A 22,431-nucleotide genomic window follows, 5' to 3' on the forward strand; every position below is an offset into this window, starting at 1 on the left:
GATGGAGACGCGTTAAAAATGAAAGTTGTTCGAAACGTGGTAACGAATCTAGTTGCCAATTCCCGAAGGACAAGGACCCCCACAACTCGCAGTCACGAGAAAGGTGAACTCATCATGGTTTGTTTGTATAGGCCAGGAAGAAGAACAGAACACAAAAAAGAAGTGCAACACGAGGACTTCCCCGGAGGTCACCCATCCTAGTACTACTCTCGCCCAAGCAGTGGGATCCGGTGCATTAGTGCTGGTATGATCGCACCTGTCAAGTGCAGCGCGATCAATGCCTATATGGGTTTGCAAGTGGGCTTCAGTTTCAAATGGTTAAACACAAAATGGGTCTTGAGATATACAAGATGGACGAACAAGGTAAGACGATTTTTGTAAAATGCATTAAAAATAGATAGAAATTGAATTTTTGTCTAATTTTTTTTGTGGGATCTTGTTTTAGTGTATATTTGATGGAGGAGTCCTCAGATTGAAGAGAATAGTGATAGATTTGGAGTTGCCAAAAATTATCGTGACTAAACTTCAAACGGTCATAACTTTTGATAGAGAAGTCGGATGGAGACGCGCTAAAAATGAAAGTTGTTCGAAACGTGGTAACGAATCTAGTTGCCAATTCCCGAAGGACAAGGACCCCCACAACTCGCAGTCACGAAAAAGGTGAACTCATCATGGTTTGATTGTATAGGCCAGGAAGAAGAACAGAACACAAAAAAGAAGTGCAACACGAGGACTTCCCACGAGGTCACCCATCCTAGTACTACTCTCGCCCAAGCACGCTTCACTGCGGAGTTCTGATGGGATCCGGTGCATTAGTGCTGGTATGATCGCACCTGTCAAGTGCAGCGCGATCAATGCCTATATGGGTTTGCAAGTGGGCTTCAGTTTCAAATGGTTAAACACAAAATGGGTCTTGAGATATACAAGATGGACGAACAAGGTAAGACGATTTTTGTAAAATGCATTAAAAATAGGTAGAAATTGAATTTTTGTCTAATTTTTTTTGTGGGATCTTGTTTTAGTGTATATTTGATGGAGGAGTCCTCAGATTGAAGAGAATAGTGATAGATTTGGAGTTGCCAAAAATTATCGTGACTAAACTTCAAACGGTCATAACTTTTGATAGAGAAGTCGGATGGAGACGCGTTAAAAATGAAAGTTGTTCGAAACGTGGTAACGAATCTAGTTGCCAATTCCCGAAGGACAAGGACCCCCACAACTCGCAGTCACGAAAAAGGTGAACTCATCATGGTTTGATTGTATAGGCCAGGAGGAAGAACAGAACACAAAAAAGAAGTGCAACACGAGGACTTCCCAGGAGGTCACCCATCCTAGTACTACTCTCGCCCAAGCACGCTTATCTGCGGAGTTCTGATGGGATCCGGTGCATTAGTGCTGGTATGATCGCACCTGTCAAGTGCAGCGCGATCAATGCCTATATGGGTTTGCAAGTGGGCTTCAGTTTCAAATGGTTAAACACAAAATGGGTCTTGAGATATACAAGATGGACGAACAAGGTAAGACGATTTTTGTAAAATGCATTAAAAATAGGTAGAAATTGAATTTTTGTCTAATTTTTTTTGTGGGATCTTGTTTTAGTGTATATTTGATGGAGGAGTCCTCAGATTGAAGAGAATAGTGATAGATTTGGAGTTGCCAAAAATTATCGTGACTAAACTTCAAACGGTCATAACTTTTGATAGAGAAGTCGGATGGAGACGCGTTAAAAATGAAAGTTGTTCGAAACGTGGTAACGAATCTAGTTGCCAATTCCCGAAGGACAAGGACCCCCACAACTCGCAGTCACGAAAAAGGTGAACTCATCATGGTTTGATTGTATAGGCCAGGAGGAAGAACAGAACACAAAAAAGAAGTGCAACACGAGGACTTCCCAGGAGGTCACCCATCCTAGTACTACTCTCGCCCAAGCACGCTTATCTGCGGAGTTCTGATGGGATCCGGTGCATTAGTGCTGGTATGATCGCACCTGTCAAGTGCAGCGCGATCAATGCCTATATGGGTTTGCAAGTGGGCTTCAGTTTCAAATGGTTAAACACAAAATGGGTCTTGAGATATACAAGATGGACGAACAAGGTAAGACGATTTTTGTAAAATGCATTAAAAATAGGTAGAAATTGAATTTTTGTCTAATTTTTTTTGTGGGATCTTGTTTTAGTGTATATTTGATGGAGGAGTCCTCAGATTGAAGAGAATAGTGATAGATTTGGAGTTGCCAAAAATTATCGTGACTAAACTTCAAACGGTCATAACTTTTGATAGAGAAGTCGGATGGAGACGCGTTAAAAATGAAAGTTGTTCGAAACGTGGTAACGAATCTAGTTGCCAATTCCCGAAGGACAAGGACCCCCACAACTCGCAGTCACGAAAAAGGTGAACTCATCATGGTTTGATTGTATAGGCCAGGAGGAAGAACAGAACACAAAAAAGAAGTGCAACACGAGGACTTCCCAGGAGGTCACCCATACTAGTACTACTCTCGCCCAGGCACGCTTAACTGCGGAGTTCTGATGGGAACCGGTGCATTAGTGCTGGTATGATCGCACCTGTCAAGTGCAGCGCGATCAATGCCTATATGGGTTTGCAAGTGGGCTTCAGTTTCAAATGGTTAAACACAAAATGGGTCTTGAGATATACAAGATGGACGAACAAGGTAAGACGATTTTTGTAAAATGCATTAAAAATAGGTAGAAATTGAATTTTTGTCTAATTTTTTTTGTGGGATCTTGTTTTAGTGTATATTTGATGGAGGAGTCCTCAGATTGAAGAGAATAGTGATAGATTTGGAGTTGCCAAAAATTATCGTGACTAAACTTCAAACGGTCATAACTTTTGATAGAGAAGTCGGATGGAGACGCGTTAAAAATGAAAGTTGTTCGAAACGTGGTAACGAATCTAGTTGCCAATTCCCGAAGGACAAGGACCCCCACAACTCGCAGTCACGAAAAAGGTGAACTCATCATGGTTTGATTGTATACGCCAGGAGGAAGAACAGAACACAAAAAAGAAGTGCAACACGAGGACTTCCCAGGAGGTCACCCATCCTAGTACTACTCTCGCCCATGCACGCTTGACTGCGGAGTTCTGATGGGATCCGGTGCATTAGTGCTGGTATGATCGCACCTGTCAAGTGCAGCGCGATCAATGCCTATATGGGTTTGCAAGTGGGCTTCAGTTTCAAATGGTTAAACACAAAATGGGTCTTGAGATATACAAGATGGACGAACAAGGTAAGACGATTTTTGTAAAATGCATTAAAAATAGGTAGAAATTGAAATTTTGTCTAATTTTTTTTGTGGGATCTTGTTTTAGTGTATATTTGATGGAGGAGTCCTCAGATTGAACAGAATAGTGATAGATTTGGAGTTGTCAAAAATTATCGTGACTAAACTTCAAACGGTCATAACTTTTGATAGAGAAGTCGGATGGAGACGCGTTAAAAATGAAAGTTGTTCGAAACGTGGTAACGAATCTAGTTGCCAATTCCCGAAGGACAAGGACCCCCACAACTCGCAGTCACGAAAAAGGTGAACTCATCATGGTTTGATTGTATAGGCCAGGAGGAAGAACAGAACACAAAAAAGAAGTGCAACACGAGGACTTCCCAGGAGGTCACCCATCCTAGTACTACTCTCGCCCAAGCACGCTTGACTGCGGATTTCTGATGGGATCCGGTGCATTAGTGCTGGTATGATCGCACCTGTCAAGTGCAGCGCGATCAATGCCTATATGGGTTTGCAAGTGGGCTTCAGTTTCAAATGGTTAAACACAAAATGGGTCTTGAGATATACAAGATGGACGAACAAGGTAAGACGATTTTTGTAAAATGCATTAAAAATAGGTAGAAATTGAATTTTTGTCTAATTTTTTTTGTGGGATCTTGTTTTAGTGTATATTTGATGGAGGAGTCCTCAGATTGAAGAGAATAGTGATAGATTTGGAGTTGCCAAAAATTATCGTGACTAAACTTCAAACGGTCATAACTTTTGATAGAGAAGTCGGATGGAGACGCGTTAAAAATGAAAGTTGTTCGAAACGTGGTAACGAATCTAGTTGCCAATTCCCGAAGGACAAGGACCCCCACAACTCGCAGTCACGAAAAAGGTGAACTCATCATGGTTTGATTGTATAGGCCAGGAGGAAGAACAGAACACAAAAAAGAAGTGCAACACGAGGACTTCCCAGGAGGTCACCCATCCTAGTACTACTCTCGCCCAAGCACGCTTAACTGCGGATTTCTGATGGGATCCGGTGCATTAGTGCTGGTATGATCGCACCTGTCAAGTGCAGCGCGATCAATGCCTATATGGGTTTGCAAGTGGGCTTCAGTTTCAAATGGTTAAACACAAAATGGGTCTTGAGATATACAAGATGGACGAACAAGGTAAGACGATTTTTGTAAAATGCATTAAAAATAGGTAGAAATTGAAATTTTGTCTAATTTTTTTTGTGGGATCTTGTTTTAGTGTATATTTGATGGAGGAGTCCTCAGATTGAACAGAATAGTGATAGATTTGGAGTTGCCAAAAATTATCGTGACTAAACTTCAAACGGTCATAACTTTTGATAGAGAAGTCGGATGGAGACGCGTTAAAAATGAAAGTTGTTCGAAACGTGGTAACGAATCTAGTTGCCAATTCCCGAAGGACAAGGACCCCCACAACTCGCAGTCACGAAAAAGGTGAACTCATCATGGTTTGATTGTATAGGCCAGGAGGAAGAACAGAACACAAAAAAGAAGTGCAACACGAGGACTTCCTAGGAGGTCACCCATCCTAGTACTACTCTCGCCCAAGCACGCTTAACTGCGGATTTCTGATGGGATCCGGTGCATTAGTGCTGGTATGATCGCACCTGTCAAGTGCAGCGCGATCAATGCCTATATGGGTTTGCAAGTGGGCTTCAGTTTCAAATGGTTAAACACAAAATGGGTCTTGAGATATACAAGATGGACGAACAAGGTAAGACGATTTTTGTAAAATGCATTAAAAATAGGTAGAAATTGAATTTTTGTCTAATTTTTTTTGTGGGATCTTGTTTTAGTGTATATTTGATGGAGGAGTCCTCAGATTGAACAGAATAGTGATAGATTTGGAGTTGCCAAAAATTATCGTGACTAAACTTCAAACGGTCATAACTTTTGATAGAGAAGTCGGATGGAGACGCGTTAAAAATGAAAGTTGTTCGAAACGTGGTAACGAATCTAGTTGCCAATTCCCGAAGGACAAGGACCCCCACAACTCGCAGTCACGAAAAAGGTGAACTCATCATGGTTTGATTGTATAGGCCAGGAGGAAGAACAGAACACAAAAAAGAAGTGCAACACGAGGACTTCCAAGGAGGTCACCCATACTAGTACTACTCTCGCCCAAGCACGCTTCACTGCGGAGTTCTGATGGGATCCGGTGCATTAGTGCTGGTATGATCGCACCTGTCAAGTGCAGCGCGATCAATGCCTATATGGGTTTGCAAGTGGGCTTCAGTTTCAAATGGTTAAACACAAAATGGGTCTTGAGATATACAAGATGGACGAACAAGGTAAGACGATTTTTGTAAAATGCATTAAAAATAGGTAGAAATTGAATTTTTGTCTAATTTTTTTTGTGGGATCTTGTTTTAGTGTATATTTGATGGAGGAGTCCTCAGATTGAACAGAATAGTGATAGATTTGGAGTTGCCAAAAATTATCGTGACTAAACTTCAAACGGTCATAACTTTTGATAGAGAAGTCGGATGGAGACGCGTTAAAAATGAAAGTTGTTCGAAACGTGGTAACGAATCTAGTTGCCAATTCCCGAAGGACAAGGACCCCCACAACTCGCAGTCACGAAAAAGGTGAACTCATCATGGTTTGATTGTATAGGCCAGGAGGAAGAACAGAACACAAAAAAGAAGTGCAACACGAGGACTTCCCAGGAGGTCACCCATCCTAGTACTACTCTCGCCCAAGCGCGCTTAGCTGCGGAGTTCTGATGGGATCCGGTGCATTAGTGCTGGTATGATCGCACCTGTCAAGTGCAGCGCGATCAATGCCTATATGGGTTTGCAAGTGGGCTTCAGTTTCAAATGGTTAAACACAAAATGGGTCTTGAGATATACAAGATGGACGAACAAGGTAAGACGATTTTTGTAAAATGCATTAAAAATAGGTAGAAATTGAATTTTTGTCTAATTTTTTTTGTGGGATCTTGTTTTAGTGTATATTTGATGGAGGAGTCCTCAGATTGAAGAGAATAGTGATAGATTTGGAGTTGCCAAAAATTATCGTGACTAAACTTCAAACGGTCATAACTTTTGATAGAGAAGTCGGATGGAGACGCGTTAAAAATGAAAGTTGTTCGAAACGTGGTAACGAATCTAGTTGCCAATTCCCGAAGGACAAGGACCCCCACAACTCGCAGTCACGAAAAAGGTGAACTCATCATGGTTTGATTGTATAGGCCAGGAGGAAGAACAGAACACAAAAAAGAAGTGCAACACGAGGACTTCCCAGGAGGTCACCCATCCTAGTACTACTCTCGCCCAAGCACGCTTGACTGCGGAGTTCTGATGGGATCCGGTGCATTAGTGCTGGTATGATCGCACCTGTCAAGTGCAGCGCGATCAATGCCTATATGGGTTTGCAAGTGGGTTTCAGTTTCAAATGGTTAAACACAAAATGGGTCTTGAGATATACAAGATGGACGAACAAGGTAAGACGATTTTTGTAAAATGCATTAAAAATAGGTAGAAATTGAATTTTTGTCTAATTTTTTTTGTGGGATCTTGTTTTAGTGTATATTTGATGGAGGAGTCCTCAGATTGAAGAGAATAGTGATAGATTTGGAGTTGCCAAAAATTATCGTGACTAAACTTCAAACGGTCATAACTTTTGATAGAGAAGTCGGATGGAGACGCGTTAAAAATGAAAGTTGTTCGAAACGTGGTAACGAATCTAGTTGCCAATTCCCGAAGGACAAGGACCCCCACAACTCGCAGTCACGAAAAAGGTGAACTCATCATGGTTTGATTGTATAGGCCAGGAGGAAGAACAGAACACAAAAAAGAAGTGCAACACGAGGACTTCCCAGGAGGTCACCCATCCTAGTACTACTCTCGCCCAAGCACGCTTAGTTGCGGAGTTCTGATGGGATCCGGTACATTAGTGCTGGTATGATTGCACCTGTCAAGTGCAGCGCGATCAATGCCTATATGGGTTTGCAAGTGGGCTTCAGTTTCAAATGGTTAAACACAAAATGGGTCTTGAGATATACAAGATGGACGAACAAGGTAAGACGATTTTTGTAGAATGCATTAAAAATAGGTAGAAATTGAATTTTTGTCTAATTTTTTTTGTGGGATCTTGTTTTAGTGTATATTTGATGGAGGAGTCCTCAGATTGAAGAGAATAGTGATAGATTTGGAGTTGCCAAAAATTATCGTGACTAAACTTCAAACGGTCATAACTTTTGATAGAGAAGTCGGATGGAGACGCGTTAAAAATGAAAGTTGTTCGAAACGTGGTAACGAATCTAGTTGCCAATTCCCGAAGGACAAGGACCCCCACAACTCGCAGTCACGAAAAAGGTGAACTCATCATGGTTTGATTGTATAGGCCAGGAGGAAGAACAGAACACAAAAAAGAAGTGCAACACGAGGACTTCCAAGGAGGTCACCCATACTAGTACTACTCTCGCCCAAGCACGCTTCACTGCGGAGTTCTGATGGGATCCGGTGCATTAGTGCTGGTATGATCGCACCTGTCAAGTGCAGCGCGATCAATGCCTATATGGGTTTGCAAGTGGGCTTCAGTTTCAAATGGTTAAACACAAAATGGGTCTTGAGATATACAAGATGGACGAACAAGGTAAGACGATTTTTGTAAAATGCATTAAAAATAGGTAGAAATTGAATTTTTGTCTAATTTTTTTTGTGGGATCTTGTTTTAGTGTATATTTGATGGAGGAGTCCTCAGATTGAACAGAATAGTGATAGATTTGGAGTTGCCAAAAATTATCGTGACTAAACTTCAAACGGTCATAACTTTTGATAGAGAAGTCGGATGGAGACGCGTTAAAAATGAAAGTTGTTCGAAACGTGGTAACGAATCTAGTTGCCAATTCCCGAAGGACAAGGACCCCCACAACTCGCAGTCACGAAAAAGGTGAACTCATCATGGTTTGATTGTATAGGCCAGGAGGAAGAACAGAACACAAAAAAGAAGTGCAACACGAGGACTTCCCAGGAGGTCACCCATCCTAGTACTACTCTCGCCCAAGCGCGCTTAGCTGCGGAGTTCTGATGGGATCCGGTGCATTAGTGCTGGTATGATCGCACCTGTCAAGTGCAGCGCGATCAATGCCTATATGGGTTTGCAAGTGGGCTTCAGTTTCAAATGGTTAAACACAAAATGGGTCTTGAGATATACAAGATGGACGAACAAGGTAAGACGATTTTTGTAAAATGCATTAAAAATAGGTAGAAATTGAATTTTTGTCTAATTTTTTTTGTGGGATCTTGTTTTAGTGTATATTTGATGGAGGAGTCCTCAGATTGAAGAGAATAGTGATAGATTTGGAGTTGCCAAAAATTATCGTGACTAAACTTCAAACGGTCATAACTTTTGATAGAGAAGTCGGATGGAGACGCGTTAAAAATGAAAGTTGTTCGAAACGTGGTAACGAATCTAGTTGCCAATTCCCGAAGGACAAGGACCCCCACAACTCGCAGTCACGAAAAAGGTGAACTCATCATGGTTTGATTGTATAGGCCAGGAGGAAGAACAGAACACAAAAAAGAAGTGCAACACGAGGACTTCCCAGGAGGTCACCCATCCTAGTACTACTCTCGCCCAAGCACGCTTGACTGCGGAGTTCTGATGGGATCCGGTGCATTAGTGCTGGTATGATCGCACCTGTCAAGTGCAGCGCGATCAATGCCTATATGGGTTTGCAAGTGGGTTTCAGTTTCAAATGGTTAAACACAAAATGGGTCTTGAGATATACAAGATGGACGAACAAGGTAAGACGATTTTTGTAAAATGCATTAAAAATAGGTAGAAATTGAATTTTTGTCTAATTTTTTTTGTGGGATCTTGTTTTAGTGTATATTTGATGGAGGAGTCCTCAGATTGAAGAGAATAGTGATAGATTTGGAGTTGCCAAAAATTATCGTGACTAAACTTCAAACGGTCATAACTTTTGATAGAGAAGTCGGATGGAGACGCGTTAAAAATGAAAGTTGTTCGAAACGTGGTAACGAATCTAGTTGCCAATTCCCGAAGGACAAGGACCCCCACAACTCGCAGTCACGAAAAAGGTGAACTCATCATGGTTTGATTGTATAGGCCAGGAGGAAGAACAGAACACAAAAAAGAAGTGCAACACGAGGACTTCCCAGGAGGTCACCCATCCTAGTACTACTCTCGCCCAAGCACGCTTAGTTGCGGAGTTCTGATGGGATCCGGTGCATTAGTGCTGGTATGATTGCACCTGTCAAGTGCAGCGCGATCAATGCCTATATGGGTTTGCAAGTGGGCTTCAGTTTCAAATGGTTAAACACAAAATGGGTCTTGAGATATACAAGATGGACGAACAAGGTAAGACGATTTTTGTAGAATGCATTAAAAATAGGTAGAAATTGAATTTTTGTCTAATTTTTTTTGTGGGATCTTGTTTTAGTGTATATTTGATGGAGGAGTCCTCAGATTGAAGAGAATAGTGATAGATTTGGAGTTGCCAAAAATTATCGTGACTAAACTTCAAACGGTCATAACTTTTGATAGAGAAGTCGGATGGAGACGCGTTAAAAATGAAAGTTGTTCGAAACGTGGTAACGAATCTAGTTGCCAATTCCCGAAGGACAAGGACCCCCACAACTCGCAGTCACGAAAAAGGTGAACTCATCATGGTTTGATTGTATAGGCCAGGAGGAAGAACAGAACACAAAAAAGAAGTGCAACACGAGGACTTCCCAGGAGGTCACCCATCCTAGTACTACTCTCGCCCAAGCGCGCTTAGCTGCGGAGTTCTGATGGGATCCGGTGCATTAGTGCTGGTATGATCGCACCTGTCAAGTGCAGCGCGATCAATGCCTATATGGGTTTGCAAGTGGGCTTCAGTTTCAAATGGTTAAACACAAAATGGGTCTTGAGATATACAAGATGGACGAACAAGGTAAGACGATTTTTGTAAAATGCATTAAAAATAGGTAGAAATTGAATTTTTGTCTAATTTTTTTTGTGGGATCTTGTTTTAGTGTATATTTGATGGAGGAGTCCTCAGATTGAAGAGAATAGTGATAGATTTGGAGTTGCCAAAAATTATCGTGACTAAACTTCAAACGGTCATAACTTTTGATAGAGAAGTCGGATGGAGACGCGTTAAAAATGAAAGTTGTTCGAAACGTGGTAACGAATCTAGTTGCCAATTCCCGAAGGACAAGGACCCCCACAACTCGCAGTCACGAAAAAGGTGAACTCATCATGGTTTGATTGTATAGGCCAGGAGGAAGAACAGAACACAAAAAAGAAGTGCAACACGAGGACTTCCCAGGAGGTCACCCATCCTAGTACTACTCTCGCCCAAGCACGCTTATCTGCGGAGTTCTGATGGGATCCGGTGCATTAGTGCTGGTATGATCGCACCTGTCAAGTGCAGCGCGATCAATGCCTATATGGGTTTGCAAGTGGGCTTCAGTTTCAAATGGTTAAACACAAAATGGGTCTTGAGATATACAAGATGGACGAACAAGGTAAGACGATTTTTGTAAAATGCATTAAAAATAGGTAGAAATTGAATTTTTGTCTAATTTTTTTTGTGGGATCTTGTTTTAGTGTATATTTGATGGAGGAGTCCTCAGATTGAAGAGAATAGTGATAGATTTGGAGTTGCCAAAAATTATCGTGACTAAACTTCAAACGGTCATAACTTTTGATAGAGAAGTCGGATGGAGACGCGTTAAAAATGAAAGTTGTTCGAAACGTGGTAACGAATCTAGTTGCCAATTCCCGAAGGACAAGGACCCCCACAACTCGCAGTCACGAAAAAGGTGAACTCATCATGGTTTGATTGTATAGGCCAGGAGGAAGAACAGAACACAAAAAAGAAGTGCAACACGAGGACTTCCCAGGAGGTCACCCATCCTAGTACTACTCTCGCCCAAGCACGCTTATCTGCGGAGTTCTGATGGGATCCGGTGCATTAGTGCTGGTATGATCGCACCTGTCAAGTGCAGCGCGATCAATGCCTATATGGGTTTGCAAGTGGGCTTCAGTTTCAAATGGTTAAACACAAAATGGGTCTTGAGATATACAAGATGGACGAACAAGGTAAGACGATTTTTGTAAAATGCATTAAAAATAGGTAGAAATTGAATTTTTGTCTAATTTTTTTTGTGGGATCTTGTTTTAGTGTATATTTGATGGAGGAGTCCTCAGATTGAAGAGAATAGTGATAGATTTGGAGTTGCCAAAAATTATCGTGACTAAACTTCAAACGGTCATAACTTTTGATAGAGAAGTCGGATGGAGACGCGTTAAAAATGAAAGTTGTTCGAAACGTGGTAACGAATCTAGTTGCCAATTCCCGAAGGACAAGGACCCCCACAACTCGCAGTCACGAAAAAGGTGAACTCATCATGGTTTGATTGTATAGGCCAGGAGGAAGAACAGAACACAAAAAAGAAGTGCAACACGAGGACTTCCCAGGAGGTCACCCATCCTAGTACTACTCTCGCCCAAGCGCGCTTAACTGCAGAGTTCTGATGGGATCCGGTGCATTAGTGCTGGTATGATCGCACCTGTCAAGTGCAGCGCGATCAATGCCTATATGGGTTTGCAAGTGGGCTTCAGTTTCAAATGGTTAAACACAAAATGGGTCTTGAGATATACAAGATGGACGAACAAGGTAAGACGATTTTTGTAAAATGCATTAAAAATAGGTAGAAATTGAATTTTTGTCTAATTTTTTTTGTGGGATCTTGTTTTAGTGTATATTTGATGGAGGAGTCCTCAGATTGAAGAGAATAGTGATAGATTTGGAGTTGCCAAAAATTATCGTGACTAAACTTCAAACGGTCATAACTTTTGATAGAGAAGTCGGATGGAGACGCGTTAAAAATGAAAGTTGTTCGAAACGTGGTAACGAATCTAGTTGCCAATTCCCGAAGGACAAGGACCCCCACAACTCGCAGTCACGAAAAAGGTGAACTCATCATGGTTTGATTGTATAGGCCAGGAGGAAGAACAGAACACAAAAAAGAAGTGCAACACGAGGACTTCCCAGGAGGTCACCCATCCTAGTACTACTCTCGCCCAAGCACGCTTATCTGCGGAGTTCTGATGGGATCCGGTGCATTAGTGCTGGTATGATCGCACCTGTCAAGTGCAGCGCGATCAATGCCTATATGGGTTTGCAAGTGGGCTTCAGTTTCAAATGGTTAAACACAAAATGGGTCTTGAGATATACAAGATGGACGAACAAGGTAAGACGATTTTTGTAAAATGCATTAAAAATAGGTAGAAATTGAATTTTTGTCTAATTTTTTTTGTGGGATCTTGTTTTAGTGTATATTTGATGGAGGAGTCTTCAGATTGAAGAGAATAGTGATAGATTTGGAGTTGCCAAAAATTATCGTGACTAAACTTCAAACGGTCATAACTTTTGATAGAGAAGTCGGATGGAGACGCGTTAAAAATAAAAGTTGTTCGAAACGTGGTAACGAATCTAGTTGCCAATTCCCGAAGGACAAGGACCCCCACAACTCGCAGTCACGAAAAAGGTGAACTCATCATGGTTTGATTGTATAGGCCAGGAGGAAGAACAGAACACAAAAAAGAAGTGCAACACGAGGACTTCCCAGGAGGTCACCCATCCTAGTACTACTCTCGCCCAAGCACGCTTCACTGCGAAGTTCTGATGGGATCCGGTGCATTAGTGCTGGTATGATCGCACCTGTCAAGTGCAGCGCGATCAATGCCTATATGGGTTTGCAAGTGGGCTTCAGTTTCAAATGGTTAAACACAAAATGGGTCTTGAGATATACAAGATGGACGAACAAGGTAAGACGATTTTTGTAAAATGCATTAAAAATAGGTAGAAATTGAATTTTTGTCTAATTTTTTTTGTGGGATCTTGTTTTAGTGTATATTTGATGGAGGAGTCCTCAGATTGAAGAGAATAGTGATAGATTTGGAGTTGCCAAAACTTATCGTGACTAAACTTCAAACGGTCATAACTTTTGATAGAGAAGTCGGATGGAGACGCGTTAAAAATGAAAGTTGTTCGAAACGTGGTAACGAATCTAGTTGCCAATTCCCGAAGGACAAGGACCCCCACAACTCGCAGTCAAGAAAAAGGTGAACTCATCATGGTTTGATTGTATAGGCCAGGAGGAAGAACAGAACACAAAAAAGAAGTGCAACATGAGGACTTCCCAGGAGGTCACCCATCCTAGTACTACTCTCGCCCAAGCACGCTTAGCTACGGAGTTCTGATGGGATCCGGTGCATTAGTGCTGGTATGATCGCACCTGTCAAGTGCAGCGCGATCAATGCCTATATGGGTTTGCAAGTGGGCTTCAGTTTCAAATGGTTAAACACAAAATGGGTCTTGAGATATACAAGATGGACGAACAAGGTAAGACGATTTTTGTAAAATGCATTAAAAATAGGTAGAAATTGAATTTTTGTCTAATTTTTTTTGTGGGATCTTGTTTTAGTGTATATTTGATGGAGGAGTCCTCAGATTGAAGAGAATAGTGATAGATTTGGAGTTGCCAAAAATTATCGTGACTAAACTTCAAACGGTCATAACTTTTGATAGAGAAGTCGGATGGAGACGCGTTAAAAATGAAAGTTGTTCGAAACGTGGTAACGAATCTAGTTGCTAATTCCCGAAGGACAAGGACCCCCACAACTCGCAGTCACGAAAAAGGTGAACTCATCATGGTTTGATTGTATAGGCCAGGAGGAAGAACAGAACACAAAAAAGAAGTGCAACACGAGGACTTCCCAGGAGGTCACCCATCCTAGTACTACTCTCGCCCAAGCGCGCTTCACTGCGGAGTTCTGATGGGATCCGGTGCATTAGTGCTGGTATGATCGCACCTGTCAAGTGTAGCGCGATCAATGCCTATATGGGTTTGCAAGTGGGCTTCAGTTTCAAATGGTTAAACACAAAATGGGTCTTGAGATATACAAGATGGACGAACAAGGTAAGACGATTTTTGTAAAATGCATTAAAAATAGGTAGAAATTGAATTTTTGTCTAATTTTTTTTGTGGGATCTTGTTTTAGTGTATATTTGATGGAGGAGTCCTCAGATTGAAGAGAATAGTGATAGATTTGGAGTTGCCAAAAATTATCGTGACTAAACTTCAAACGGTCATAACTTTTGATAGAGAAGTCGGATGGAGACGCGTTAAAAATGAAAGTTGTTCGAAACGTGGTAACGAATCTAGTTGCCAATTCCCGAAGGACAAGGACCCCCACAACTCGCAGTCACGAAAAAGGTGAACTCATCATGGTTTGATTGTATAGGCCAGGAGGAAGAACAGAACACAAAAAAGAAGTGCAACACGAGGACTTCCCAGGAGGTCACCCATCCTAGTACTACTCTCGCCCAAGCGCGCTTCACTGCGGAGTTCTGATGGGATCCGGTGCATTAGTGCTGGTATGATCGCACCTGTCAAGTGCAGCGCGATCAATGCCTATATGGGTTTGCAAGTGGGCTTCAGTTTCAAATGGTTAAACACAAAATGGGTCTTGAGATATACAAGATGGACGAACAAGGTAAGACGATTTTTGTAAAATGCATTAAAAATAGGTAGAAATTGAATTTTTGTCTAATTTTTTTTGTGGGATCTTGTTTTAGTGTATATTTGATGGAGGAGTCCTCAGATTGAAGAGAATAGTGATAGATTTGGAGTTGCCAAAAATTATCGTGACTAAACTTCAAACGGTCATAACTTTTGATAGAGAAGTCGGATGGAGACGCGTTAAAAATGAAAGTTGTTCGAAACGTGGTAACGAATCTAGTTGCCAATTCCCGAAGGACAAGGACCCCCACCACTCGCAGTCACGAAAAAGGTGAACTCATCATGGTTTGATTGTATAGGCCAGGAGGAAGAACAGAACACAAAAAAGAAGTGCAACACGAGGACTTCCCAGGAGGTCACCCATCCTAGTACTACTCTCGCCCAAGCACGCTTCACTGCGGAGTTCTGATGGGATCCGGTGCATTAGTGCTGGTATGATCGCACCTGTCAAGTGCAGCGCGATCAATGCCTATATGGGTTTGCAAGTGGGCTTCAGTTTCAAATGGTTAAACACAAAATGGGTCTTGAGATATACAAGATGGACGAACAAGGTTAGACGATTTTTGTAAAATGCATTAAAAATAGGTAGAAATTGAATTTTTGTCTAATTTTTTTTGTGGGATCTTGTTTTAGTGTATATTTGATGGAGGAGTCCTCAGATTGAAGAGAATAGTGATAGATTTGGAGTTGCCAAAAATTATCGTGACTAAACTTCAAACGGTCATAACTTTTGATAGAGAAGTCGGATGGAGACGCGTTAAAAATGAAAGTTGTTCGAAACGTGGTAACGAATCTAGTTGCCAATTCCCGAAGGACAAGGACCCCCACAACTCGCAGTCACGAAAAAGGTGAACTCATCATGGTTTGATTGTATAGGCCAGGAGGAAGAACAGAACACAAAAAAGAAGTGCAACACGAGGACTTCCCAGGAGGTCACCCATCCTAGTACTACTCTCGCCCAAGCACGCTTGACTGCGGAGTTCTGATGGGATCCGGTGCATTAGTGCTGGTATGATCGCACCTGTCAAGTGCAGCGCGATCAATGCCTATATGGGTTTGCAAGTGGGTTTCAGTTTCAAATGGTTAAACACAAAATGGGTCTTGAGATATACAAGATGGACGAACAAGGTAAGACGATTTTTGTAAAATGCATTAAAAATAGGTAGAAATTGAATTTTTGTCTAATTTTTTTTGTGGGATCTTGTTTTAGTGTATATTTGATGGAGGAGTCCTCAGATTGAAGAGAATAGTGATAGATTTGGAGTTGCCAAAACTTATCGTGACTAAACTTCAAACGGTCATAACTTTTGATAGAGAAGTCGGATGGAGACGCGTTAAAAATGAAAGTTGTTCGAAACGTGGTAACGAATCTAGTTGCCAATTCCCGAAGGACAAGGACCCCCACAACTCGCAGTCACGAAAAAGGTGAACTCATCATGGTTTGATTGTATAGGCCAGGAGGAAGAACAGAACACAAAAAAGAAGTGCAACACGAGGACTTCCCAGGAGGTCACCCATCCTAGTACTACTCTCGCCCAAGCACGCTTGACTGCGGAGTTCTGATGGGATTCGGTGCATTAGTGCTGGTATGATCGCACCTGTCAAGTGCAGCGCAATCAATGCCTATATGGGTTTGCAAGTGGGCTTCAGTTTCAAATGGTTAAACACAAAATGGGTCTTGAGATATACAAGATGGACGAACAAGGTAAGACGATTTTTGTAAAATGCATTAAAAATAGGTAGAAATTGAATTTTTGTCTAATTTTTTTTGTGGGATCTTGTTTTAGTGTATATTTGATGGAGGAGTCCTCAGATTGAAGAGAATAGTGATAGATTTGGAGTTGCCTAAACTTATCGTGACTAAACTTCAAACGGTCATAACTTTTGATAGAGAAGTCGGATGGAGACGCGTTAAAAATGAAAGTTGTTCGAAACGTGGTAACGAATCTAGTTGCCAATTCCCGAAGGACAAGGACCCCCACAACTCGCAGTCACGAAAAAGGTGAACTCATCATGGTTTGATTGTATAGGCCAGGAGGAAGAACAGAACACAAAAAAGAAGTGCAACACAAGGACTTCCCAGGAGGTCACCCATCCTAGTACTACTCTCGCCCAAGCACGCTTGACTGCGGAGTTCTGATGGGATCCGGTGCATTAGTGCTGGTATGATCGCACCTGTCAAGTGCAGCGCGATCAATGCCTATATGGGTTTGCAAGTGGGCTTCAGTTTCAAATGGTTAAACACAAAATGGGTCTTGAGATATACAAGATGGACGAACAAGGTAAGACGATTTTTGTAAAATGCATTAAAAATAGGTAGAAATTGAATTTTTGTCTAATTTTTTTTGTGGGATCTTGTTTTAGTGTATATTTGATGGAGGAGTCCTCAGATTGAAGAGAATAGTGATAGATTTGGAGTTGCCTAAACTTATCGTGACTAAACTTCAAACGGTCATAACTTTTGATAGAGAAGTCGGATGGAGACGCGTTAAAAATGAAAGTTGTTCGAAACGTGGTAACGAATCTAGTTGCCAATTCCCGAAGGACAAGGACCCCCACCACTCGCAGTCACGAAAAAGGTGAACTCATCATGGTTTGATTGTATAGGCCAGGAGGAAGAACAGAACACAAAAAAGAAGTGCAACACGAGGACTTCCCAGGAGGTCACCCATCCTAGTACTACTCTCGCCCAAGCACGCTTGACTGCGGAGTTCTGATGGGATCCGGTGCATTAGTGCTGGTATGATCGCACCTGTCAAGTGCAGCGCGATCAATGCCTATATGGGTTTGCAAGTGGGCTTCAGTTTCAAATGGTTAAACACAAAATGGGTCTTGAGATATACAAGATGGACGAACAAGGTAAGACGATTTTTGTAAAATGCATTAAAAATAGGTAGAAATTGAATTTTTGTCTAATTTTTTTTGTGGGATCTTGTTTTAGTGTATATTTGATGGAGGAGTCCTCAGATTGAAGAGAATAGTGATAGATTTGGAGTTGCCAAAAATTATCGTGACTAAACTTCAAACGGTCATAACTTTTGATAGAGAAGTCGGATGGAGACGCGTTAAAAATGAAAGTTGTTCGAAACGTGGTAACGAATCTAGTTGCCAATTCCCGAAGGACAAGGACCCCCACAACTCGCAGTCAAGAAAAAGGTGAACTCATCATGGTTTGATTGTATAGGCCAGGAGGAAGAACAGAACACAAAAAAGAAGTGCAACACGAGGACTTCCCAGGAGGTCACCCATCCTAGTACTACTCTCGCCCAAGCACGCTTAGCTACGGAGTTCTGATGGGATCCGGTGCATTAGTGCTGGTATGATCGCACCTGTCAAGTGCAGCGCGATCAATGCCTATATGGGTTTGCAAGTGGGCTTCAGTTTCAAATGGTTAAACACAAAATGGGTCTTGAGATATACAAGATGGACGAACAAGGTAAGACGATTTTTGTAAAATGCATTAAAAATAGGTAGAAATTGAATTTTTGTCTAATTTTTTTTGTGGGATCTTGTTTTAGTGTATATTTGATGGAGGAGTCCTCAGATTGAAGAGAATAGTGATAGATTTGGAGTTGCCAAAAATTATCGTGACTAAACTTCAAACGGTCATAACTTTTGATAGAGAAGTCGGATGGAGACGCGTTAAAAATGAAAGTTGTTCGAAACGTGGTAACGAATCTAGTTGCCAATTCCCGAAGGACAAGGACCCCCACAACTCGCAGTCACGAAAAAGGTGAACTCATCATGGTTTGATTGTATAGGCCAGGAGGAAGAACAGAACACAAAAAAGAAGTGCAACACGAGGACTTCCCAGGAGGTCACCCATCCTAGTACTACTCTCGCCCAAGCGCGCTTAACTGCGGAGTTCTGATGGGATCCGGTGCATTAGTGCTGGTATGATCGCACCTGTCAAGTGCAGCGCGATCAATGCCTATATGGGTTTGCAAGTGGGCTTCAGTTTCAAATGGTTAAACACAAAATGGGTCTTGAGATATACAAGATGGACGAACAAGGTAAGACGATTTTTGTAAAATGCATTAAAAATAGGTAGAAATTAAATTTTTGTCTAATTTTTTTTGTGGGATCTTGTTTTAGTGTATATTTGATGGAGGAGTCCTCAGATTGAAGAGAATAGTGATAGATTTGGAGTTGCCAAAAATTATCGTGACTAAACTTCAAACGGTCATAACTTTTGATAGAGAAGTCGGATGGAGACGCGTTAAAAATGAAAGTTGTTCGAAACGTGGTAACGAATCTAGTTGCCAATTCCCGAAGGACAAGGACCCCCACAACTCGCAGTCACGAAAAAGGTGAACTCATCATGGTTTGATTGTATAGGCCAGGAGGAAGAACAGAACACAAAAAAGAAGTGCAACACGAGGACTTCCCAGGAGGTCACCCATCCTAGTACTACTCTCGCCCAAGCGAGCTTAACTGCGGAGTTCTGATGGGATCCGGTGCATTAGTGCTGGTATGATCGCACCTGTCAAGTGCAGCGCGATCAATGCCTATATGGGTTTGCAAGTGGGCTTCAGTTTCAAATGGTTAAACACAAAATGGGTCTTGAGATATACAAGATGGACGAACAAGGTAAGACGATTTTTGTAAAATGCATTAAAAATAGGTAGAAATTGAATTTTTGTCTAATTTTTTTTGTGGGATCTTGTTTTAGTGTATATTTGATGGAGGAGTCCTCAGATTGAAGAGAATAGTGATAGATTTGGAGTTGCCAAAAATTATCGTGACTAAACTTCAAACGGTCATAACTTTTGATAGAGAAGTCGGATGGAGACGCGTTAAAAATGAAAGTTGTTCGAAACGTGGTAACGAATCTAGTTGCCAATTCCCGAAGGACAAGGACCCCCACAACTCGCAGTCACGAAAAAGGTGAACTCATCATGGTTTGATTGTATAGGCCAGGAGGAAGAACAGAACACAAAAAAGAAGTGCAACACGAGGACTTCCCAGGAGGTCACCCATCCTAGTACTACTCTCGCCCAAGCACGCTTATCTGCGGAGTTCTGATGGGATCCGGTGCATTAGTGCTGGTATGATCGCACCTGTCAAGTGCAGCGCGATCAATGCCTATATGGGTTTGCAAGTGGGCTTCAGTTTCAAATGGTTAAACACAAAATGGGTCTTGAGATATACAAGATGGACGAACAAGGTAAGACGATTTTTGTAAAATGCATTAAAAATAGGTAGAAATTGAATTTTTGTCTAATTTTTTTTGTGGGATCTTGTTTTAGTGTATATTTGATGGAGGAGTCCTCAGATTGAAGAGAATAGTGATAGATTTGGAGTTGCCAAAAATTATCGTGACTAAACTTCAAACGGTCATAACTTTTGATAGAGAAGTCGGATGGAGACGCGTTAAAAATGAAAGTTGTTCGAAACGTGGTAACGAATCTAGTTGCCAATTCCCGAAGGACAAGGACCCCCACAACTCGCAGTCACGAAAAAGGTGAACTCATCATGGTTTGATTGTATAGGCCAGGAGGAAGAACAGAACACAAAAAAGAAGTGCAACACGAGGACTTCCCAGGAGGTCACCCATCCTAGTACTACTCTCGCCCAAGCACGCTTATCTGCGGAGTTCTGATGGGATCCGGTGCATTAGTGCTGGTATGATCGCACCTGTCAAGTGCAGCGCGATCAATGCCTATATGGGTTTGCAAGTGGGTTTCAGTTTCAAATGGTTAAACACAAAATGGGTCTTGAGATATACAAGATGGACGAACAAGGTAAGACGATTTTTGTAAAATGCATTAAAAATAGGTAGAAATTGAATTTTTGTCTAATTTTTTTTGTGGGATCTTGTTTTAGTGTATATTTGATGGAGGAGTCCTCAGATTGAAGAGAATAGTGATAGATTTGGAGTTGCCAAAAATTATCGTGACTAAACTTCAAACGGTCATAACTTTTGATAGAGAAGTCGGATGGAGACGCGTTAAAAATGAAAGTTGTTCGAAACGTGGTAACGAATCTAGTTGCCAATTCCCGAAGGACAAGGACCCCCACAACTCGCAGTCACGAAAAAGGTGAACTCATCATGGTTTGATTGTATAGGCCAGGAGGAAGAACAGAACACAAAAAAGAAGTGCAACACGAGGACTTCCCAGGAGGTCACCCATCCTAGTACTACTCTCGCCCAAGCACGCTTATCTGCGGAGTTCTGATGGGATCCGGTGCATTAGTGCTGGTATGATCGCACCTGTCAAGTGCAGCGCGATCAATGCCTATATGGGTTTGCAAGTGGGTTTCAGTTTCAAATGGTTAAACACAAAATGGGTCTTGAGATATACAAGATGGACGAACAAGGTAAGACGATTTTTGTAAAATGCATTAAAAATAGGTAGAAATTGAATTTTTGTCTAATTTTTTTTGTGGGATCTTGTTTTAGTGTATATTTGATGGAGGAGTCCTCAGATTGAAGAGAATAGTGATAGATTTGGAGTTGCCAAAAATTATCGTGACTAAACTTCAAACGGTCGTAACTTTTGATAGAGAAGTCGGATGGAGACGTGTTAAAAATGAAAGTTGTTCGAAACGTGGTAACGAATCTAGTTGCCAATTCCCGAAGGACAAGGACCCCCACAACTCGCAGTCACGAAAAAGGTGAACTCATCATGGTTTGATTGTATAGGCCAGGAGGAAGAACAGAACACAAAAAAGAAGTGCAACACGAGGACTTCCCAGGAGGTCACCCATCCTAGTACTACTCTCGCCCAAGCACGCTTAGCTACGGAGTTATGATGGGATCCGGTGCATTAGTGCTGGTATGATCGCACCTGTCAAGTGCAGCGCGATCAATGCCTATATGGGTTTGCAAGTGGGCTTCAGTTTCAAATGGTTAAACACAAAATGGGTCTTGAGATATACAAGATGGACGAACAAGGTAAGACGATTTTTGTAAAATGCATTAAAAATAGGTAGAAATTGAATTTTTGTCTAATTTTTTTTGTGGGATCTTGTTTTAGTGTATATTTGATGGAGGAGTCCTCAGATTGAAGAGAATAGTGATAGATTTGGAGTTGCCTAAACTTATCGTGACTAAACTTCAAACGGTCATAACTTTTGATAGAGAAGTCGGATGGAGACGCGTTAAAAATGAAAGTTGTTCGAAACGTGGTAACGAATCTAGTTGCCAATTCCCGAAGGACAAGGACCCCCACCACTCGCAGTCACGAAAAAGGTGAACTCATCATGGTTTGATTGTATAGGCCAGGAGGAAGAACAGAACACAAAAAAGAAGTGCAACACGAGGACTTCCCAGGAGGTCACCCATCCTAGTACTACTCTCGCCCAAGCACGCTTCACTGCGGAGTTCTGATGGGATCCGGTGCATTAGTGCTGGTATGATCGCACCTGTCAAGTGCAGCGCGATCAATGCCTATATGGGTTTGCAAGTGGGCTTCAGTTTCAAATGGTTAAACACAAAATGGGTCTTGAGATATACAAGATGGACGAACAAGGTTAGACGATTTTTGTAAAATGCATTAAAAATAGGTAGAAATTGAATTTTTGTCTAATTTTTTTTGTGGGATCTTGTTTTAGTGTATATTTGATGGAGGAGTCCTCAGATTGAAGAGAATAGTGATAGATTTGGAGTTGCCA

The 22,431-nt window shown here is 41.6% G+C and overlaps 38 non-coding genes across 38 annotated transcripts; all 38 read right to left on the reverse strand.

Moving 5' to 3' along the window:
* Window positions 1-716: 716 nt before the first annotated feature.
* LOC150026767 (5S ribosomal RNA) lies at window positions 717-835 on the reverse strand. Its single transcript, XR_016522630.1, has one exon. It is a non-coding gene; the product is annotated as a 5S ribosomal RNA (ribosomal RNA).
* Window positions 836-1,293: 458 nt separating this feature from the next.
* On the reverse strand, window positions 1,294-1,412 carry LOC150026768 (5S ribosomal RNA). Its single transcript, XR_016522783.1, has one exon. It is a non-coding gene; the product is annotated as a 5S ribosomal RNA (ribosomal RNA).
* A 458-nt stretch (window positions 1,413-1,870) lies between these two features.
* On the reverse strand, window positions 1,871-1,989 carry LOC150026769 (5S ribosomal RNA). The gene has a single exon (XR_016522784.1). It is a non-coding gene; the product is annotated as a 5S ribosomal RNA (ribosomal RNA).
* A 458-nt stretch (window positions 1,990-2,447) lies between these two features.
* LOC150026770 (5S ribosomal RNA) lies at window positions 2,448-2,566 on the reverse strand. Its single transcript, XR_016522137.1, has one exon. It is a non-coding gene; the product is annotated as a 5S ribosomal RNA (ribosomal RNA).
* A 458-nt stretch (window positions 2,567-3,024) lies between these two features.
* On the reverse strand, window positions 3,025-3,143 carry LOC150026771 (5S ribosomal RNA). The gene has a single exon (XR_016521948.1). It is a non-coding gene; the product is annotated as a 5S ribosomal RNA (ribosomal RNA).
* Window positions 3,144-3,601: 458 nt separating this feature from the next.
* On the reverse strand, window positions 3,602-3,720 carry LOC150026772 (5S ribosomal RNA). Its single transcript, XR_016522120.1, has one exon. It is a non-coding gene; the product is annotated as a 5S ribosomal RNA (ribosomal RNA).
* A 458-nt stretch (window positions 3,721-4,178) lies between these two features.
* Window positions 4,179-4,297, reverse strand: LOC150026773 (5S ribosomal RNA). The gene has a single exon (XR_016522011.1). It is a non-coding gene; the product is annotated as a 5S ribosomal RNA (ribosomal RNA).
* Window positions 4,298-4,755: 458 nt separating this feature from the next.
* LOC150026774 (5S ribosomal RNA) lies at window positions 4,756-4,874 on the reverse strand. The gene has a single exon (XR_016522176.1). It is a non-coding gene; the product is annotated as a 5S ribosomal RNA (ribosomal RNA).
* A 458-nt stretch (window positions 4,875-5,332) lies between these two features.
* On the reverse strand, window positions 5,333-5,451 carry LOC150026775 (5S ribosomal RNA). The gene has a single exon (XR_016522161.1). It is a non-coding gene; the product is annotated as a 5S ribosomal RNA (ribosomal RNA).
* A 458-nt stretch (window positions 5,452-5,909) lies between these two features.
* On the reverse strand, window positions 5,910-6,028 carry LOC150026776 (5S ribosomal RNA). Its single transcript, XR_016521951.1, has one exon. It is a non-coding gene; the product is annotated as a 5S ribosomal RNA (ribosomal RNA).
* A 458-nt stretch (window positions 6,029-6,486) lies between these two features.
* Window positions 6,487-6,605, reverse strand: LOC150026777 (5S ribosomal RNA). The gene has a single exon (XR_016522641.1). It is a non-coding gene; the product is annotated as a 5S ribosomal RNA (ribosomal RNA).
* Window positions 6,606-7,063: 458 nt separating this feature from the next.
* On the reverse strand, window positions 7,064-7,182 carry LOC150026778 (5S ribosomal RNA). Its single transcript, XR_016522821.1, has one exon. It is a non-coding gene; the product is annotated as a 5S ribosomal RNA (ribosomal RNA).
* Window positions 7,183-7,640: 458 nt separating this feature from the next.
* LOC150026779 (5S ribosomal RNA) lies at window positions 7,641-7,759 on the reverse strand. Its single transcript, XR_016522162.1, has one exon. It is a non-coding gene; the product is annotated as a 5S ribosomal RNA (ribosomal RNA).
* A 458-nt stretch (window positions 7,760-8,217) lies between these two features.
* Window positions 8,218-8,336, reverse strand: LOC150026780 (5S ribosomal RNA). The gene has a single exon (XR_016521952.1). It is a non-coding gene; the product is annotated as a 5S ribosomal RNA (ribosomal RNA).
* Window positions 8,337-8,794: 458 nt separating this feature from the next.
* Window positions 8,795-8,913, reverse strand: LOC150026781 (5S ribosomal RNA). The gene has a single exon (XR_016522642.1). It is a non-coding gene; the product is annotated as a 5S ribosomal RNA (ribosomal RNA).
* Window positions 8,914-9,371: 458 nt separating this feature from the next.
* Window positions 9,372-9,490, reverse strand: LOC150026782 (5S ribosomal RNA). Its single transcript, XR_016522065.1, has one exon. It is a non-coding gene; the product is annotated as a 5S ribosomal RNA (ribosomal RNA).
* Window positions 9,491-9,948: 458 nt separating this feature from the next.
* LOC150026783 (5S ribosomal RNA) lies at window positions 9,949-10,067 on the reverse strand. The gene has a single exon (XR_016521953.1). It is a non-coding gene; the product is annotated as a 5S ribosomal RNA (ribosomal RNA).
* Window positions 10,068-10,525: 458 nt separating this feature from the next.
* LOC150026784 (5S ribosomal RNA) lies at window positions 10,526-10,644 on the reverse strand. The gene has a single exon (XR_016522785.1). It is a non-coding gene; the product is annotated as a 5S ribosomal RNA (ribosomal RNA).
* Window positions 10,645-11,102: 458 nt separating this feature from the next.
* LOC150026785 (5S ribosomal RNA) lies at window positions 11,103-11,221 on the reverse strand. Its single transcript, XR_016522786.1, has one exon. It is a non-coding gene; the product is annotated as a 5S ribosomal RNA (ribosomal RNA).
* Window positions 11,222-11,679: 458 nt separating this feature from the next.
* On the reverse strand, window positions 11,680-11,798 carry LOC150026786 (5S ribosomal RNA). The gene has a single exon (XR_016522100.1). It is a non-coding gene; the product is annotated as a 5S ribosomal RNA (ribosomal RNA).
* Window positions 11,799-12,256: 458 nt separating this feature from the next.
* LOC150026787 (5S ribosomal RNA) lies at window positions 12,257-12,375 on the reverse strand. Its single transcript, XR_016522787.1, has one exon. It is a non-coding gene; the product is annotated as a 5S ribosomal RNA (ribosomal RNA).
* Window positions 12,376-12,833: 458 nt separating this feature from the next.
* Window positions 12,834-12,952, reverse strand: LOC150026788 (5S ribosomal RNA). The gene has a single exon (XR_016522037.1). It is a non-coding gene; the product is annotated as a 5S ribosomal RNA (ribosomal RNA).
* A 458-nt stretch (window positions 12,953-13,410) lies between these two features.
* On the reverse strand, window positions 13,411-13,529 carry LOC150026789 (5S ribosomal RNA). The gene has a single exon (XR_016522062.1). It is a non-coding gene; the product is annotated as a 5S ribosomal RNA (ribosomal RNA).
* A 458-nt stretch (window positions 13,530-13,987) lies between these two features.
* LOC150026790 (5S ribosomal RNA) lies at window positions 13,988-14,106 on the reverse strand. Its single transcript, XR_016522031.1, has one exon. It is a non-coding gene; the product is annotated as a 5S ribosomal RNA (ribosomal RNA).
* Window positions 14,107-14,564: 458 nt separating this feature from the next.
* Window positions 14,565-14,683, reverse strand: LOC150026791 (5S ribosomal RNA). The gene has a single exon (XR_016522032.1). It is a non-coding gene; the product is annotated as a 5S ribosomal RNA (ribosomal RNA).
* Window positions 14,684-15,141: 458 nt separating this feature from the next.
* LOC150026792 (5S ribosomal RNA) lies at window positions 15,142-15,260 on the reverse strand. Its single transcript, XR_016522598.1, has one exon. It is a non-coding gene; the product is annotated as a 5S ribosomal RNA (ribosomal RNA).
* A 458-nt stretch (window positions 15,261-15,718) lies between these two features.
* On the reverse strand, window positions 15,719-15,837 carry LOC150026793 (5S ribosomal RNA). Its single transcript, XR_016522643.1, has one exon. It is a non-coding gene; the product is annotated as a 5S ribosomal RNA (ribosomal RNA).
* Window positions 15,838-16,295: 458 nt separating this feature from the next.
* LOC150026794 (5S ribosomal RNA) lies at window positions 16,296-16,414 on the reverse strand. The gene has a single exon (XR_016522152.1). It is a non-coding gene; the product is annotated as a 5S ribosomal RNA (ribosomal RNA).
* A 458-nt stretch (window positions 16,415-16,872) lies between these two features.
* Window positions 16,873-16,991, reverse strand: LOC150026795 (5S ribosomal RNA). Its single transcript, XR_016521972.1, has one exon. It is a non-coding gene; the product is annotated as a 5S ribosomal RNA (ribosomal RNA).
* Window positions 16,992-17,449: 458 nt separating this feature from the next.
* On the reverse strand, window positions 17,450-17,568 carry LOC150026796 (5S ribosomal RNA). Its single transcript, XR_016522644.1, has one exon. It is a non-coding gene; the product is annotated as a 5S ribosomal RNA (ribosomal RNA).
* A 458-nt stretch (window positions 17,569-18,026) lies between these two features.
* LOC150026797 (5S ribosomal RNA) lies at window positions 18,027-18,145 on the reverse strand. The gene has a single exon (XR_016522567.1). It is a non-coding gene; the product is annotated as a 5S ribosomal RNA (ribosomal RNA).
* Window positions 18,146-18,603: 458 nt separating this feature from the next.
* On the reverse strand, window positions 18,604-18,722 carry LOC150026798 (5S ribosomal RNA). Its single transcript, XR_016521943.1, has one exon. It is a non-coding gene; the product is annotated as a 5S ribosomal RNA (ribosomal RNA).
* A 458-nt stretch (window positions 18,723-19,180) lies between these two features.
* On the reverse strand, window positions 19,181-19,299 carry LOC150026799 (5S ribosomal RNA). The gene has a single exon (XR_016522142.1). It is a non-coding gene; the product is annotated as a 5S ribosomal RNA (ribosomal RNA).
* Window positions 19,300-19,757: 458 nt separating this feature from the next.
* Window positions 19,758-19,876, reverse strand: LOC150026800 (5S ribosomal RNA). The gene has a single exon (XR_016522788.1). It is a non-coding gene; the product is annotated as a 5S ribosomal RNA (ribosomal RNA).
* Window positions 19,877-20,334: 458 nt separating this feature from the next.
* LOC150026801 (5S ribosomal RNA) lies at window positions 20,335-20,453 on the reverse strand. The gene has a single exon (XR_016522790.1). It is a non-coding gene; the product is annotated as a 5S ribosomal RNA (ribosomal RNA).
* Window positions 20,454-20,911: 458 nt separating this feature from the next.
* On the reverse strand, window positions 20,912-21,030 carry LOC150026802 (5S ribosomal RNA). Its single transcript, XR_016522791.1, has one exon. It is a non-coding gene; the product is annotated as a 5S ribosomal RNA (ribosomal RNA).
* A 458-nt stretch (window positions 21,031-21,488) lies between these two features.
* On the reverse strand, window positions 21,489-21,607 carry LOC150026803 (5S ribosomal RNA). Its single transcript, XR_016522166.1, has one exon. It is a non-coding gene; the product is annotated as a 5S ribosomal RNA (ribosomal RNA).
* A 458-nt stretch (window positions 21,608-22,065) lies between these two features.
* On the reverse strand, window positions 22,066-22,184 carry LOC150026804 (5S ribosomal RNA). The gene has a single exon (XR_016522599.1). It is a non-coding gene; the product is annotated as a 5S ribosomal RNA (ribosomal RNA).
* Between the last annotated feature and the right edge of the window lie 247 nt (window positions 22,185-22,431).

Source organism: Phaseolus vulgaris, chromosome 6, assembly GCF_051622355.1.
Source record: "Phaseolus vulgaris cultivar YP4 chromosome 6, ASM5162235v1, whole genome shotgun sequence".
Taxonomy (NCBI): Eukaryota; Viridiplantae; Streptophyta; class Magnoliopsida; order Fabales; family Fabaceae; genus Phaseolus; species Phaseolus vulgaris.